The sequence below is a fragment of the Gossypium hirsutum genome, unplaced genomic scaffold (genome assembly GCF_007990345.1).
Source record: "Gossypium hirsutum isolate 1008001.06 unplaced genomic scaffold, Gossypium_hirsutum_v2.1 scaffold_256, whole genome shotgun sequence".
Classification (NCBI taxonomy): domain Eukaryota; kingdom Viridiplantae; phylum Streptophyta; class Magnoliopsida; order Malvales; family Malvaceae; genus Gossypium; species Gossypium hirsutum.
In genome coordinates, this window is record NW_024402914.1 from 2439 (window position 1) to 20261 (window position 17823).

General features: G+C 36.7%; 1 non-coding gene across 1 annotated transcript; it reads right to left on the reverse strand.

Annotated features, from left to right (window-relative positions):
* Positions 1–15250: 15250 nt before the first annotated feature.
* Positions 15251–15357, reverse strand: LOC121226528 (small nucleolar RNA R71). The gene has a single exon (XR_005924305.1). It is a non-coding gene; the product is annotated as a small nucleolar RNA R71 (small nucleolar RNA).
* Between the last annotated feature and the right edge of the window lie 2466 nt (positions 15358–17823).

The window sequence follows — 17823 nt, forward strand, 5'->3', positions numbered from 1 at the left end:
TGTCCTTAGATGGTAATTAGACCATTTTTTAATTAGATGGACAAAAATGGATATGATTAGGTGAAATTTTAAAGTTATGCATGAAGGGCATTTTGGTCATTTGTCAAATAAAGCAAAAATAACTAAATAAAAGTCTTCATCTTTATCAATTTAGTCCCACTTGGCCAAATTTTACAAGAGGAAGACATAGCTAAGGTTTTTCAAGCTTCCAAGCTTGATTGTAAGTCTGTTCTAGCCCCGTTTTTAATGATTTTCATCTTTTTGAGATCCTTGTAACCTAATCTAGCTATTTCAAGGACTAATTTGAAAGAAAGATGAAGTTTAAAATTTTACCCATGTTAGATATTTGTGTATTTTGATGTTTAATGGTAGAAAATTCATGTTTGGTGTTAGGTAAACAACTTTTGCTAAGTGACTTTTGGTAAAAATGTCAAAAAGTATTTATTTGTAAAAGTTATAAAATAAGTAGTAAAAGTGTGATTAAGTGGAAAATGTGGGTTGGTATAAGAATGAAAATGGTTCGGCTAGGCTTGGGTTTTGAAGAAATTGAATACATTTCATTTTATGAGCATAGGGACTAAATTGTAAAAATGTGAAACATTAGGGGAAAAAATGTAATTTTTCCATAATATGATTTTGGGCTAAATTGAATAATGTGAGTATTAAATGAGTTAGATTTGTTATTATAAATCAAGAAAAATGAGGTTCGGACCTAGATCAGGGGAAAAACAAAGTGTTTGACGATTAGGTCCAATTCTACTATTTTTTGTACCGAGGTAAGTTCGTATGCGAATAAAGAATCATTATATTTATGTTTTAAATGCTTTAATATTGTATGAATTGTGATTGAATCTTTGGATGTATTTGACATAGTTTGACAAGCGAGAAATACCAGTTGAACCTTGGGGATAGAATAAGATACGAGTGACAAGTCACTAGGAACCCATGTGTATATGCGATTATGTAATCCGGGTGCTAGTCTCGTACGTCCTACCAGTGGCTTGGTAGTCCGGTATGTGTTGCGGATACCTAACAGCTTGTGTGAGCAAGCCCATGAATAGCTCGAAAACGAGCCCATATGTATTATGAGATATGAGGTAGCCGAAGCTACATATATGGCACTTGTGTGCAAGATTTTTAAGGATCCGTTAATATTTCGAGTGTTCAACGAGAATGTCAAAGTTGTGAAAGGATATGGTTATGTTGTGAGTGGGTACAGTTATGTACATAAAACTCATAAGTAATGAGCTTGATGTGTGATGAACTCTTGGTAGGATTGTGATTGAGTAAGTTATGATTATGAGATTTGATAACGTTCGTGCTAATCTTAATCATGTTAATTGTATGTTGATTGTGTGGTTATGATTCTTATTATTTGCATAGGAACTTACTAAGCTATATAGCTTACTCCCCTTCCTTTCCCTTGTCTTATAGTGTCACCAAACTAGCTCGGGATTCTAAGATCGTCGAAGATCCACTCACACTATCAACAATTATTTTGGTACCAATGCATTCAACATTTTGAGTTATGGCATGTATGCATTAAAGGGTGGCAAAATGGCTTGGTAAATAGCCTTATTTTTGTCCACACGGTAGATACACGGGCGTGTGTCTAGGCCATGTGCAACACATGGCTTGCCCCATGAGCATGTGTTTAGGCCGTGTGTCCCCTGCACCCTAAATTTTGGAAAATAGAATGCCCAACATTGAGTACATGGGCAAAGACACTACTGTGTGTCTTAGCCATGTGAAGGCCACAGCCTTGGACATGGGCGTGTGTCCCGGGCATATGAAGTCTACACCTATTTAATAAAAAATCATGAATTTTAAATCGACCACACGGCTTAGCACACGGGCATGTGACTTGGCCGTGTGTTTTTAATTTGTTCTTGGGTGACAAACAGAGAGTTACACGGGGTCAAGACATGGGATTGTGTGACCACACGGCCTGCCCACACGGGCATGTCCTATATCCACATGGGCGTGTGGCCCCTGTTTAGTGAAAATTTTTTCTAAGTTTTGTAAAATTTTCTGAAGTTCCCGTTTTAATCCCAAACCACTTCCAAAGTGTGTTTTGGGCCTCGTAGGCTCGTATTAGGGACTTTATGATTGAACGTAAAAATTTTTAATTCGGATAGAAATTTGTGGCTCGGAAATGTATGTTTGTTCATGTGATAAGTTTGATAATGCCTCGTACCCTGTTCCAGCGTTGAATACGGGTAAGGGTTGTTACATTTAGTGGTGAGATCCTTCATCACTCACAAGATCTCAAAGTTTTCCAAACCTTGGAAATATATTTTTCCTCAAGAATTTGACTACCGACCTTGTACCAGTTGTGGGCAAAGTTGTTGCCTCCATCCATTTAGAGACATAGTCTATGGCTAAAAAAATGTATTGATTCCTAAGTGAACTTGGAAAAAGGTCTCATAAAATTAATTCCCCATACATTGAATACTTCTACCTCGAAGATCTCTGTCTACGACATTTCATCCCTCTTTGATATACTTCTAGTTTGTTAGCATCTATTACACCTTTGCACAAATTCAGAAGCATCTCTGTTCAGGGTAGGGCAAATGGAATCCTGATTGTAGTATTTTTGAAGAAGTCATTTTTCCTCCAAAATGTCCATCGCGTGGTGAAGTATGATGTTCTTGTAAGATATCATTTATCTTCTCCTCAGCTACACATCTTCAGACTAGTTGATCTGCTCACTACCGAAAAATATATGGTTCCTCTCAGATGTATTTTTTTGATTCATGTATGACTCTCTTCTTTTGGTGCCAAGACAAATTTATTGGAAAAACTCTTTTAGCAATGTAATTCACATAATCAATGTACCATGGTGTCTTGTTATCCTTATACCCTTCCTGATGTATTTCTACCTTATATAACTACTCATAGATGAAGATTTCTTTTATCTCCTCAGAATTTTCCACTTTATTTTAATTTTCTATTCTGGAAAGATGATCCACAATTTGATTTTTCATTCCTTTTCGATCTATTATCCAAAGATCAAATTCTTGAAGCAATAAAACCCACCTCATTAATCTAGCTTTTGTTTCTTTCTTTTTCATAACATACTTTTAATGAAGAGTGATCTGTGTAGACATATACTCTATTTTCCACTAAATAAGGGTTAAATTTTTCACATGCGAACACAATGGTAAGAATTTCTTTTTCAGTAGTAGTGTAATTACACTGTGCTAAATTTATTATCTTACTTGGATAGTGAATAGCACAAAATGTTTTGTTCCTTTTCTACCCCAAAACCGCTCCTACAGCATAATCACTAGCATCTTACATTATAATGAAATTTTCCAACCAATCAGGATTAATAATAATAATAGGGGTGGAGATTAATTTTTCTTTTATTACCTCAAAAGTTGGGATGCAGTCTTGATCAAATATGAATGATGTTTCCTTCTAAAAAAGTTGATTTAACAATTTTGAGATGTGAGCAAAGTCTTTAATGAATCGCCCATAGAAACTGACATGACCCAAAAATTTCTTACCCCTTGAACCATCATAGAGACAGGAAGGTTCTTGATGACTTCAATTTTTGCTTTGTCTACTTCCAACCCTTTTTTTTACATTTGATGCCCAAAAAGAAATTCGTCTTTTACCATGAAATGGCAGTTTTCTCAACTAAGTACTAAAACGATTTTTTCACATCTTTTCAATAATTTCTCAAGGTTATTCAAACATTCTCAAAAATAATCTCCATATACTAAAAAATCATCCATAAATACATTGAGACCCTCTTCCAACATGTCTAAAAAATAGCAGTTATACATCTCAAAAAGGTTTTCAGAGCGTTACATAATTCAAAGGGCATGTGCTAAAAAGCATACATATCGAAAGGGTATGTAACAGTAGTTTTATATCATTGGGGTGTATGGGGATTTGATGGTATCCAGAGTATCCATAAATGAAACAATAATATTCTTTTCCAGCTAGTCTGTCAAGCATCTGATCAATAAAGAGAAGAGAAAAATGATCTTTTTTCATCGCTTTGTTTAATTTTTGATAATCAATGCATAGCCTCCATCCAGTTACTGTTCTTGTTGGGATTAACTCATCTTTCTCATTCTCAATGACCATCAATCCTCCTTTCTTTGGGACATACTTGTAAGGCTCACCCATTCACTATCGAAGATTGCATAAACGATTCCAACATCCAACTGCTTAAGTAATTCTTTCCTCACTACCTCTTTCCTGGTTGGATTTAGACGTTGTTGTGCATCCACCACTGGTTTCTTTCCTTCTTCCAATCTAATCTTGAGCTAACATAATGCGGGATTAATACCCTTAATATCTGCAATAGTTCATCTTATTTCTTTTCAGTGTGTTTTGAGCACAATTAATAGCACCCCTTCCTATTCTGTAGATAATCTTGCAACAATAATTACAGGAAATGTATTTTGCTCTCCTAAATATCTGTATTCTATGTTGTCTTTGTAACACCCTGAATTTGGGCCTAGAAGTTTTGGGCCTTGAGCATGGGAGCGGTTGAAGGCAGCTTATAATATTCTGTTGTGCATGTAAATTTCGTTAATGAAGGCTTGTTTTAGTGGTTAAGTGTGCTGAGAAGTGTTGGAGAAGTCCTGGGTTCAAATCTTGACTCTAGCAAAAATTTTGGTTTAAGGTGAATCAAACCCTGGGTGTAGTAGGTAGGCCTTAAGAATATTGGTAGGGAAATTGTGCCACAAAAAACCTTGTGGTCTAGTGGCAAAGCAGTGCCACATAAGAGGCAGGAAGGTGGCGTCATAGAGTTGGCAAGGAGGTCTAGGGTTTGAAACTCATGGCAATCAAAGAGCATTTATTTTGCTAACAAGGGGCGAAGAGTTGGTGTTGAATTTAAACTCTGATGATAGAGGGATCCCACGTCGGGAAGCAAACATAAGAGTGGATGCGAAGCTGGCTTTAAATAGAGAGAACGATGAGGAGAGTAAATGTACCTTTCTTGGCTGATCCCTTTCGCTTTATGGCGTGCTCGTTTGGGTTGGGCATCGGCTAAGAGTGCTCGGAGCGCGGATTAACTCGAGTCTCCTATTAGGTGTGTATTTCTCACTACTCTAGCTGTAGGATGGCTACTTCGGGCCGCGATAGGCCTACGGGCCCAATTGGATAAGTTGTTTGATTGTGTAGTAAATATGGGACTAGGCTAGGTGAATCTCATATCTGTGGCTAGATTTGGGCTAAAAGGGCCACACGAGCGTGTGGGCCCATTTGGGCCGAGAATAAGCTTTAGGGCCATTCGTATTGTTATCCCTGTTTAGAATACTTTAGTTTACCAAATTACCAAAATACCCTTGGTTTGTAAAATTACTAAAATACCCTTGGTTTATAAAATTACCAAAATACCCCTAGTTTGTAAAATTACCAAAATACCCCTAGTTTATAAAATTACCAAAATATCCCTGATTTGTAAAATTATTGAAATACCCCGATTTGTAAAATTACTAAAATACCTTCGACTTGTACAATTACCAAAGTACCCCCAATTTACAGAATTATCGTTTTACCCTCGATTTACAAAATTACCGAAACACCCTTATAGGGTAGAATTACTGAAATACCCCTGTAGGATAGAATTACCGAAATACCCTTGTAGGGTAGAAATACCAAAATACCCCTGTAGGGTAGAATTACCGAGATACCCTTGTGGGGTAAAATTACCATTTTGCCCCTAGGGTGTTAAATGACTATTTTGCCCTCGTGCGTAAACGACTAACTTGTGTGATGATTGGGTTAGTTGACGTGGATTTATGTTCGTTATCGTTAATTCGTAAGTCTAATGTGTTAGTGATCGATTGTAGGATTATCGCGTGGGAGATATCGTCATCAATCGTCATCAACCAGGTGTGTAAACGACACCCTTCCTTAGACTGAATCGGTAAAAGCCGAAATACCGAAACATTGGTATTTTGTGAACTCGCGAGCATGCGAGCACTCGTGAGATAGTTGTTAATGAATATGGTGCATTTGGATGATTAGAGTGCAGAGTGTGCATTTTCGTGCGCAACGATATTTTAGGGCTTAATGGGCCGAAAACGGGCCCACTTTGGTAAAAAGACGAGGTAAGTACTTCTAAATTACTTGGTAAACGTTAGAATAAGCATGAAACCTTAGAAATAGGTAATAATTACTGAAATACCTTTATGCATGCAAAATTACGATTTTACCCCTAGGGTTATTTTTTTTTGAAAAGCATGATGTTCTGTTTCTGTATACGTTTGCCATGACATATTACTTCTGTTGCATGGGACATGGGTTTATATTGATGGAGGAAGCGTTCTAGAGCCTCGCCACATATATCTATTCTGGTGACTTCATCACAATATCTGGCAGCCTCGCTGTATTTTGGTGGCTTCGCCACATATATATATCTGTTCTGGTGGCCTAGCCACAATATCTATATCTGGTGACTTCGTCACAATATCTGGCAGCCTCGCTGCAATTTCTGTGGTGTGTAGCGGTTGGGTGGGTCGAGTAGTCTCCCCAAATAGTGGAAGGCTGGTATGGGGGTGTATACGGCTGGATTGGTTTGGGATTGCATTCACATTCTAATTCTGATTTTGTTACCTGATACTGATTATGATTCTATCACTTAATTCTGATTCTGATTTTGATTCTGATTCTGTCACCTATTTTTGATTCTGATTCTCATTTTGATTCTAGTTCTGATAATGTTTCTTATTCTGTAATGGGCTAAGGCCCATCTGGTACTGTCTGTTATAGTGGGCTAAGGTCCAATTGATACTGAAACTATAAGTAATGCTGGGGCCAGACTTTTAATTCTTTTATATGACTGATTGTTCTTTTTATAGTAGGGGATTTCACATTGAGTTTTCGTAAACTCACCTCGTTTATTAACCTTTCAGGTAATTTCCAGCCTTAGACGGATCGGAGCTGCGAGGGGCTCGAAGGAAGCCACACACACTGTTTATGTTATAGTTTTGATTATTGCTTTTAAATGTTTTTATGTGGGTTGTAGTAAAGCCGTTGTACTTTTCTTGATTTCAAATTTGGATTTTTATTTATTGTTCTTGTAATTATTAGTATTAGAACACGGTTTTCCAAAGCAATTACTATTGTTCAAAACATCACGTAACCGCAATTGTTTTTAAATTAAGCTTCCGCAACTGCTAGGATTTTGTACAAAGTTGTTAAGAATGTTATTCAGCTGAGGTTTTCTAACAAGGTTTAAAAAGGGTACAAGTTTTTAATTATTAAGAAGGAATTTTAATGGAAACATGGTTTCCGAAAAACACTTCAATGTGACACGCCAGATTCGAGCCAAACTTCCAGGCCGGGTTTAGGGTGTTACATTTAGTGGTATCAAAGCCTGGGTTGCAACAACTCGGCTGTGGATTGGGTTTTCAAAGGTTGAAGTTCAGAAAATTATTTTCAACCACGTGCTCAGTTTGAAGTATTTCTCTTAAAAAGTATGGCACAACGAGTCTCCGGCGCTGAATCCGTAAGTCTTCTGAATACTTTTGTCTGTTTAGAAATTGAAATACTGTGGATTTTTTAGATATTGGTCTGAATTTAAATTTGGTATTTATTTTATGTGGATGTGATGTTCGGATATACAAATTGTATATATGTGTGATAAATATGTGTCCTGTTCAGTGAATAAGTGTTGTGTGTATGAGATGTTTCAAGTTCTAGTTGAAGTGTGATAGTGAGAGTAGGATCAGAGTGCGCAGCGGTAGCGTAGTGGGGTAGATGTTACACGACCACCCTGTTAGATGGAAATTTTGGGGACGAAATTTCTTTAAGGGAGGTAGAGTTGTAACACCCTAAATTTGGGCCTAGAAGTTTTGGGCCTTAAGCATGGGAGCAGTTGAAGGCAGCTTATAATATTCTGTTGTGCATGTAAATTTCACTAATGAAGGCTTGTTTTAGTGGTTAAGTGTGCTGAGAAGTGTTGGAGAAATCCTGGGTTCAAATCTGGACTCTAGCAAAAATTTTGGTTTAAGGTGAATCAAACCCTGGGTGTAGTAGGTAGGCCTTAAGAATATTGGTGGGGAAATTGTGCCACAAAAAAATTTGTGGTCTAGTGGCAAAGCAGCGCCACATAAGAGGCAGGAAGGTGGCGTCATAGAGTTGGAAAGGAGGTCTAGGGTTCGAAACTCATGGCAATCAAAGAGCATTTATTTTGCTAACAAGGGGCGGCAAGAGTTGTTGTTGAATTTAAACTCTGATGATGGAGGGATCCCACATCGGGAAGCTAACATAAGAGTGGATGCGAAGCTGGCTTTAAATAGAGAGAACCATGAGGAGAGTAAAGGTACCTTTCTTGGCTGATCCCTTTCGCGTTATGGCGTGCTCGTTTGGGTTGGGCGTCGGCTAAGAGTGCTCGGAGCGCGAATTAACTCCAGTCTCGTATTAGGTGTGTATTTCTCACTACTCTAGCTATAGGATGGCTACTTCGGGCCGCGATGGGCCTACGGGCCCATTTGGATAAGTTGTTTGATTGTGTAGTAAATATTGGACTAGGCTAGGTGAATCTCATATCTGTGGCTAGATTTGGGCTAAAAGGGCCACACGAGCGTGTGGGCCCATTTGGGCCGAGAATAGGCTTTAGGGCCATTCGTATTGTTATCCCTGTTTAGAATACTTTAGTTTACCAAATTACCAAAATACCATTGGTTTGTAAAATTACTAAAATACCCTTGGTTTATAAAATTTCCAAAATACCCCTGGTTTGTAAAATTACCAAAATACCCCTAGTTTGTAAAATTACGAAAATACCCCTGATTTGTAAAATTACTAAAATACCCTGGTTTGTAAAATTACCAAAATACCCCTAGTTTGTAAAATTACGAAAATACCCCTGATTTGTAAAATTACTAAAATACCCTGATTTGTAAAATTACTAAAATACCTTCGACTTGTACAATTACCAAAGTACCCCTAATTTACAAAATTACCGTTTTACCCTCAATTTACAAAATTACCGAAACACCCTTATAGGGTAGAATTACTGAAATACCCCTGTAGGATAGAATTATTGAAATACCCTTGTAGGGTAGAAATACTGAAATATCCCTGTAAGGTAGAATTACCAAGATACTCTTGTGGGGTAAAATTACCATTTTGCCCTAGGGTGTTAAATGACTATTTTGCCCCTCGTGCGTAAATGACTAACTTGTGTGATGATTGGGTTAGTTGACGTGGATTTATGTTAGTTATCATTAATTCGCAAGTCTAATGTGTTAGTGATCGATTGTAGGATTATCACATGGGAGATATCGTCATCAATCGTCATCAACCAGGTGTGTAAAAGACACACTTCCTTAGACTGAATCGGTAAAAGCCGAAATGCCAAAATGTTGGTATTTTGTGAACTCGCGAGCGTGCAAGCGCTCGTGAGACAGTTGTTAATGAATATGGTGCATTTGGATGATTAGAGTACAGAGTGTGCATTTTCGTGCGCAACGATATTTTTGGGCTTAATGGGCCGAAAATAGGCCCACTTTGGTAAAAAGACGAGGTAAGTACTTCTAAATTACTTGGTAAACGTTAGAATAAGCATGAAACCTTAGCAATAGGTAATAATTACTGAAATACCCTTATGCATGCAAAATTACGATTTTACCCGTAGGGTTATTTTTTTTTGAAAAACATGAGTTTATCTTGACGGAGGAAGCGTTCTGGCAGCCTCGCTGCAATTTGGTGGCCTCAACACATATATCTGTTCTGGTGACTTCGTCACAATATCTGGCAGCCTCGCTGCAATCTGGTGGCCTCGCCACATATATCTGTTCTGGTGACTTCATCAGAATATCTGGAAGCCTCGCTGTATTCTGGTGGCTTCGCCACACATATATATCTGTTCTGGTGGCCTAGCCACAATATCTGTATCTGGTGATTTCGTTACAATATTTGGCAGCCTCGCTGCAATTTCTGTGGTGTGTAGCGGTTGGGTGGGTCGAGTAGTCTCCCCACATGGTGTAAGGCTGGTATGGGGGTGTATACGGCTGGATTGGTTTGGGATTGCATTCACATTCTAATTCTGATTTTGTTACCTGATACTGATTCTGATTCTGTCACTTAATTCTGATTCTGATTTTGATTCTGATTCTGTCACCTGTTTCTGATTCTGATTCTCATTTTGATTCTAGTTCTGATAATGTTTCTTATTCTGTAATGGGCTAAGGCCCATCTGGTACTGTCTGTTATAGTGGGCTAAAGCCCAATTGATACTGAAACTGTAAGTAATGCTGGGGCCAGACTTTTAATTCTTTTATATGTCTGACTGTTCTTTTTATAATAGGGGATTTGACACTGAGTTTTTGTAAACTCACCCTGTTTATTACCCTTTCAGGTAATTTCCAGCCTTAGAAGGATCAGAGCTACGAGGGGCTCGGAGGAAGCCACACACACTGTTTATGTTATAGTTTTGATTATTGCTTTTAAATGTTTTTATGTGGGTTGTAGTAAAGCCGTTGTAATTTTCTAGATTTCAAATTTGGAATTTTATTTATTGTTCTTGTAATTGCTAGTATTAGAACATGGTTTTCCAAAGCAACTACTGTTGTTCAAAACATCACGTAACCACAATTGTTTTTAAATTAAGCTTCCGCAACTGCCAGGATTTTGTACAAAGTTGTTAAGAATGTTATTCAGCTGAGGTTTTCTAACAAGGTTTAAAAAGGGTACAAGTTTTTAATTATTAAGAAGGGTTTTTAATGGAAACATGGTTATCGAAAAACACTTCAATGTGACACGCCAGATTCGAGCCAAACTTCCAGGCCGGGTTTGGGGTGTTACAGTCATGTAAAGGTTTCAACTCCAAACCATGTGGTTTAGTAATAGAAGGAACCATTTTAGTTGTAGTTGGATTTACCTGTTCTGGTTGTTCCTTACTATTACGCCACCAGTCAAGTTGAAGGGCTAATTCATTATTTTCTTGTTCTGGGTCATCTATCATTTCCTTCTATATTTCACCCTCATTCAACTTGATTGATTTCAACACTTCTTATTTTGAATTATTGGTCATTCGTTTTTGGGATGTAAACTCTACTATTTTAACAGTTTTTTTCTCCAAACTCATACCCCAAGTAAGCTCATTACTACTAACTTTCTTCAATAGATCAACTATTTCTTGTCTTTTTTTTAACCAAATACTTCCTCGAGCTATAATATCAAATTTTGTTTACTTTTTCCATCCAATCCATCATAGAAATGTTGCAATTGTACTGTAAAGTCAATCCCCAATCCCAATATTGACCGAATAATAAATTTAAATCTCTCCTATGCCTGTCCCAAAGTCTTAGTAACATCTTGCTTGAATTTAAATAACTCTTCATATGTGTTGGTTACTATTTTCATCTATACAACTCGACGTAGGAATAATTGTACAAATTCAGTCCAGGTAGCAATAGTATCTGGGGGTAGTGCATCTAACCAGGCCTTTGCTTGTCCTTCAAGGCAAATGGAATTAACAACAATTTGATAACTTCTATCAACACATCGGCATACACAATTGCGTTAAATATGTGCTCAAACCTGAGATTTGAAGAAATCCATGTTAGTAATGTAGGGCTCAATTCAAAATGGGGATTCTTAATAACAAGTCGGGTGATACTATGCTTTAACCAGTTCATGTCAAAGGGAACTACCCTTAGCACATGCACCCTCTTACTAAATTTAGTGAAAAAATTAAGTAGAAAGAGATATGTTATAACTTAAGTTTCATAAGGTTATTTTTGCAAACTTCCCTAGTAGATATCTTGTCCCGGTCACTCATCACTTTATATGAACATTGCCACTTATGAGGAAAAGAGAAATGTTAGTAAAAACAGAAATGACTAAAATTAAAATTGTATCTTTAATCAAAAAATTTCCTAATTATTCTATTAAACATAAAAGTTAAAACTACTCTAGTGGCATTGCCTCCCAGACAACGACGCCAACAACTTGACCGCCTCCGAATATACTAGTCTCTAGAGTGTAATTCTTGCAAAAAATATTATAATTAGGCGATTTCCATAAGTATACGAGTCAGGTTGTAATATAGTTTATATAACAAAGTATGGAAGTACTCTGAGGATCGCACCCAAGGGAGGTGAAACTAAACTAATTTTAACTTCTACATTAATAGATATAATTAGTACTTTAATTAAATTATATTATGATAATCCCTAAGGTGATGAAAATCCATATAATATAAAAATAATTTAGATGCATAAAAATAATTAAGGAAAACTAATTTGTAGACTTAATCAATTCAAGAGAAGGAAGACTAACTCATTTTGGTGGTCATAACAAAATCTTTTTACGAAATCTTTCAATCTTCCACTAAACTGATGAGTCAACAAGAACTACTTATCTTTCAACCTCATAATCCACACTGGATTGGGGTAAGGTGTTTTCAAATAAGCAATACCAATTTTAGGTTCATTCCTACCTAAATGACTTCCTAGGGTTGTCAAGCTTAGGGTTTCAAGTTCTTCCTGTCCCAACTAGCTAATTTGCTAAGAAACCCTACATATAAATTAATTACTTCCATGTCCACTTGCTAATCTCCCATAAGAGGATTAGTTCCTCATGGATCTCATAAACAACTTAAACTTAATTAAAAAGATGTACATGAATAGTGAATCAAGCATAACGTTTAAGATAAATCCTGATATATATTGATACACGTGCAACCACAATCCACCAATAGTTCATAAATCCTTCAACTTCTGAAGAACGAGAATAAAACTAGAATTGAATTAGAAATAAAAATAACCTAAATACAAAATAATCTAAAGAAAACCTAAAACTGAAACTAAATGAAGTTGTAACCTAAAATCAAAAGTTCCCCTCTTATGAAGTGTTTAGATATGTCTATTTATAGATTTAGGATTGTTGTCTTCCATTGACCTAATCTAGTTGATGTTTTTACATTAAAGTTCGTTATGCAGACCAAAACGCCCTTGGCTTATTAATTCTCCTTGTCAAGGCTGTGTTGCAACATCATCTAGCCTATGTCATGATACTGGTGGTAGTTTACAAGCTCAGGCTTGATTCTAGGGTACTGTCACAGCATCCTCTACCTGTCTCATTACACTAAATGTAGATTGCTCTTTAGGGTGTCTTTTTCACTATGTTGTGACATTGACCTACTGTATTGCAACATTACGACCAATTTCGTGTTCTCATTCCTCAAATGATGTCTTTCACACTGATAAACCGTAATTTATGCATATTTTTACCCTATGCTTGGCATATTTATGAATGATTTCTCCTTGGTTTTAGTGAATTCGATGCTCCTAATCCTTTAATTTCATGTTTTATACTCAGGAGAGCTTAGGATAGCAAAAGGAGCGAGAAACGGGCCAAAAATGGACAAATTGGGCTTAAATCAGTGTTTCACATAGCCTAGGCACTTCCACACGGGTGATCCACACGCCCGTGTGTGACACATGATTAGTCCACACGCTCGTGTGTCATGGCCGTGTCGACATTAGTCCAAGTCAGAATTGCACACGGTTTGAGCACTTGGACACAGGCATGGCACACAGCCATGTCCCTGTCAAGCCTAAGTCTAGTTCTACTCAGAAAATGCCACTTTTAAGGGTTTTGAAGCATTCTAAAGCCTATATAAACACCTTATAAGAGGATTAAAGGGGACACATAGAGTTGGAGGCAGAAAATACTTGCAAATAGCCATCGGAATCACCTCGGAGCCAGGAACTACATCAAGACTGAAGATTTCCATCCAATTTCCTAGAAGTTCTTGGGGTTCTTTATGTTTTGTTTTTTTCCAAATTTTGAGATGTTTTCTATTATTATTATGAACTAAACCCCCTAAATACCTAAGGGAGATGAAACCTAAGACGAATCTTATTACTCTTTGATTTATATGATAAATATTTGTTCTTATTCTTAATTGTGAGTTTTAACCCTTGCTTTAATATTCCAGGATATTAATTCAAGTTCTTGATGTGCTTATTCAGTGAAGCAAAAGTCCCTGTTTAGGAGTAGATCATTCATAATTAAGCGGAGTTGCATGCAATCCTAGAGATAGGACGACATAAATCTGCCGGATTAGAGTCAAATCTAATAAGGGAATCCATAGATCGAGTTAATGTGACAATAGGGGTTTTAATTAGAAAGAGATTTCAATTAATCAACCTAGAGTCAATTATTTTTAGTTTCGAAAGGGATAATAACATAAATCATGGATTTCTACGGAATAACTCAAGTGAATAAATCGTCTAAGTCAAAGGTAATTAGTGAAGTCTAGGTGGATTCTTTCTTGGCTATTTTCTTCTCCATTGGCTTTTTTCTAAAGTATTTTCCAACTTTCATCTCTGTCGTAATCTTAGTTAAATTAGAAAATTAGTTTAGTTTAAAAACATCCTTTAATTCTTAGGCTAGATAATAAAAAGATAGTAATTACTAGTACTTTTAGTCCTCGTGGATATGATATTTCTGGTCTCACCATAACTATACTACTGTTCGATAGGTGCGCTTGCCTTAAGTCGAATTTTTAGTTAGTTTCACAGCCATCAAGTTTTTGGTACCGTTGCCGGGGACTAAGATATTAAGAATGCTTAATTCTTATTACTTTAGCCATTTTTTATTTTTTATTGCAATTTAATTTTATTATTTTCTTAAATTCCTAAATTTTCTTTTATTTACTTCTGCTAGGTTTTTATAGTTTATGACTAGAAGAAATCCGTCAGGACCTCTACTTTTTGATAGTGAGATCAAAAGCACAACTCGTAAAAACTGAAGAGAGATAAGGCGAAGCCTACGATACATAGAGGAAGGGCAAGAGGACGATATTCAAACCACAACCGAGGAGATGGCTGATAATCAAAATAATCCGCTACCTCCTATGGCTGTTGCGAACCCAGTAAATAAGGATCTTGCTACTCGTACTATGTATGATTATGATAAACCTACTTTAATTGGAGCTGAATCGAGTATAGTTAGACCTGCTATTGCTGCAAATAATTTTAAACTCAAACCTAACACAATTCAGATGATACAACAGTTTGTTCAGTTTGATGGTTTGCTGGACGAGGATCCAAACACTCATTTAGCAAACTTCTTCGAATTTTGTGACACTTTTAAGATCAATGGCATTTCTGACGATGTCATTTGCCTTCGATTGTTCCCATTCTCATTGAGAAACAAAGCTAAACAGTGGTTAAACTCGTTACCACGAGGGTCAATCACTACTTGGGAACAAATGACCAAAAAATTTTTACTAAAATATTTTCCGTCGGCTAAAATGGCTAAACTAAGGAATGATATTTCTTCTTTTGTGCAGATGCATTTAAAAACTCTTTATGATGCATGGGAGAGATACAAGGACTTATTGAGATGGTGCCCTCACCATGGGTTACCTTTATGGCTGCAGGTTTATACGTTTTAGAACAGTGTGAACCCCTCAACAAGGCAACTTATCGACACAGGCGCCGGCAGAACTTTAAACAACAAAACACCTGAAGAGGCTTATGAATTTATTGAAGAGATGTATATTAATGGCAAGTCATGAGAATGAAGCCGACGAAAGCTGCTGGTGTGTTCAACCTCGACGCAGTTACTATCCTATCTAACCAGGTGGAATGTGACAGCTCTAAAGTGACCCTAGTCGGGAAGTGGTTTCGGGGCCACAAAACCGAGTCATAAAAATAATTAGCTGTCATATTTGATGCTTATTATATGTATATATGCATGTGTGAAAATTTCATGTTTGAATTTTTCAATTGTAAGTGAATTTTATCAAATAGGACTTATGTGAGAAAATTTAGAAATGTGCTAGGCAAATGTGAAATGGCCTATTAATGCATGTTGTGAAAATGATGGGTTTGCATGTCAATTTACCCAAATTTAAGCTTAGTGGCCGGCCATGCTATGAGTGGAAACATGTCACAGACATGTTATGTTAGTGATGTATGTTAGGAAAAATAAAATAAGGAGTATGGGTAATAAAGAAATGGAAAAAAAAAGAAAGAATGTGTGTGATTGTCTCCCCCCCATTGCCGTGAGTGGAAGAAAAGAAAACAAAAAAAAAAAGAGTTCATCCTTTGGTTCATCCTTGGCCGAAAATTCTAAGGAAGAAGGAAGGAGTTCTTGCTTCATGTTTGGTTTGGAAGAGGATTAGGAGGAGGTTCGGCCATACTTGTATCTAGATTAAGGTATGTTGATGTTGTGCCATGAGATTCATGCATGTTTTTAGTTGCTAGCTTGAGTTCTAATTAGCCATGGTTCAAATCTTTGCTATGTCATGGGGATGATATTCGGCCAAGGTGGATTTTGTGTTAATGTCATTGCATGCTAAATGTGAAGCTTGTTAATGATACATGTGATGGTGGATTGATTAACTCTTGGATTTTTTTTTAGCATTTTTGAGTGAGACATTAAGTTCTTTGTTTAACCATGATCAAAATTGAACTGGTAAGGTGTTGTGATGTATTCGGCCATGGTATATCCATAAGTATGACTTATGCTTATTGCATGGTAGGTAAGATTTGTGTTTTGGATTTATGTTTATGTTTGGTTATAATCAACCTTGTGATTCGGCTCTTACACATATATATATATGTTTGCACATGATGTATTGGCATGACATATATAATATCTCAAGGTATATATTTTCATATGATGGTGTTTCGGTTATGGAGTAAATGATGGATGCGTATTGAGTTATAATATGTAATGCATTAGTTAGTAAAATGTATGCCATTTGTGTGTGGTATTAAGTATATAATTGGCCTCATCATAAACATGCATAGTCGGCCACATGAATGAGTACATAGGTTGATGTGTTTGTTCGGCCATAGGTAAGCATATTGAAGGATTTATCTTGACTTAGAAAATTCGGCTAAGGAGAATACTAACTAATGTGTTGAGTTTGATTCATGATTCCGTACATATGTGACTTTGATGTCTAATGAATTATATATGGGCTAAGTACCTTGAGTTCCTCTTTTCGATGCTCAAATGATTAAATCAATTTATTTGTTAAATTAAGCTCAAGAGCAAAGGGGAACTAAATCCGATAAAGGGAAGGAAAAAGTGGTCGAATAGCCATCGAAATCGTTCGACAACATCCGAGGTAAGTTTTCGAGTAATGGAACTTAGATTATGATTTGATTAGATCATATTTTAAGCGAATCAAAATCATGCTCTTTGTATGTGGCTATTGAGCCGAAATTGCAAGTGTGATAAGTGTCTTGTGTTTGAGCTTTGGTAATGAAAATGAAATACGGATGTGTCATAATTTATTGATAAATGTGCATGGTTATTCGAATGATGTCCGGGATAAGTCCCGAAGGCTTTGTGCTAAGTGACTATATCCGGACTAAGATCCGAACGCATTTGTGCGAGTTACTAATTCCGGGCTAAGCCCGAAGGCATTGGTGCGAGTTACTAAATCCGGGTTAAGTCCCGAAGGCATTTGTGCGAGTTACTATAACCGGGCTATGTCCCGAAGGCCTTTGAACGAGTAGCTATATCCAGTTAAATTCTGAAGGTACGTGATTCGGGAATGAGCGATCTTGCTGTAAAAATTTCAGTTAATACGCTTGTAAAATCCCAACAATGAGGTATGTTTCTGTGTGCATTGGAATAGTTGATTCCCTTCGAATAATATTCGCTGAGTAAATTTATGAGTTTCCGGCCTTGGCTAAGTTGATCTTTTGTGTGTGAATATAAGGGTTGGTAATGTGAAGTAATTATGATATTGAGAATTTGTGCATATGAAATTATCCGTTTAGTTATATGAATGCTATACTTCAATTGTGCTTAAATTCTTTGCTCAAACTTACTAAGCACTAAATGCTTACTCCGTTTCTTTGATTCTCT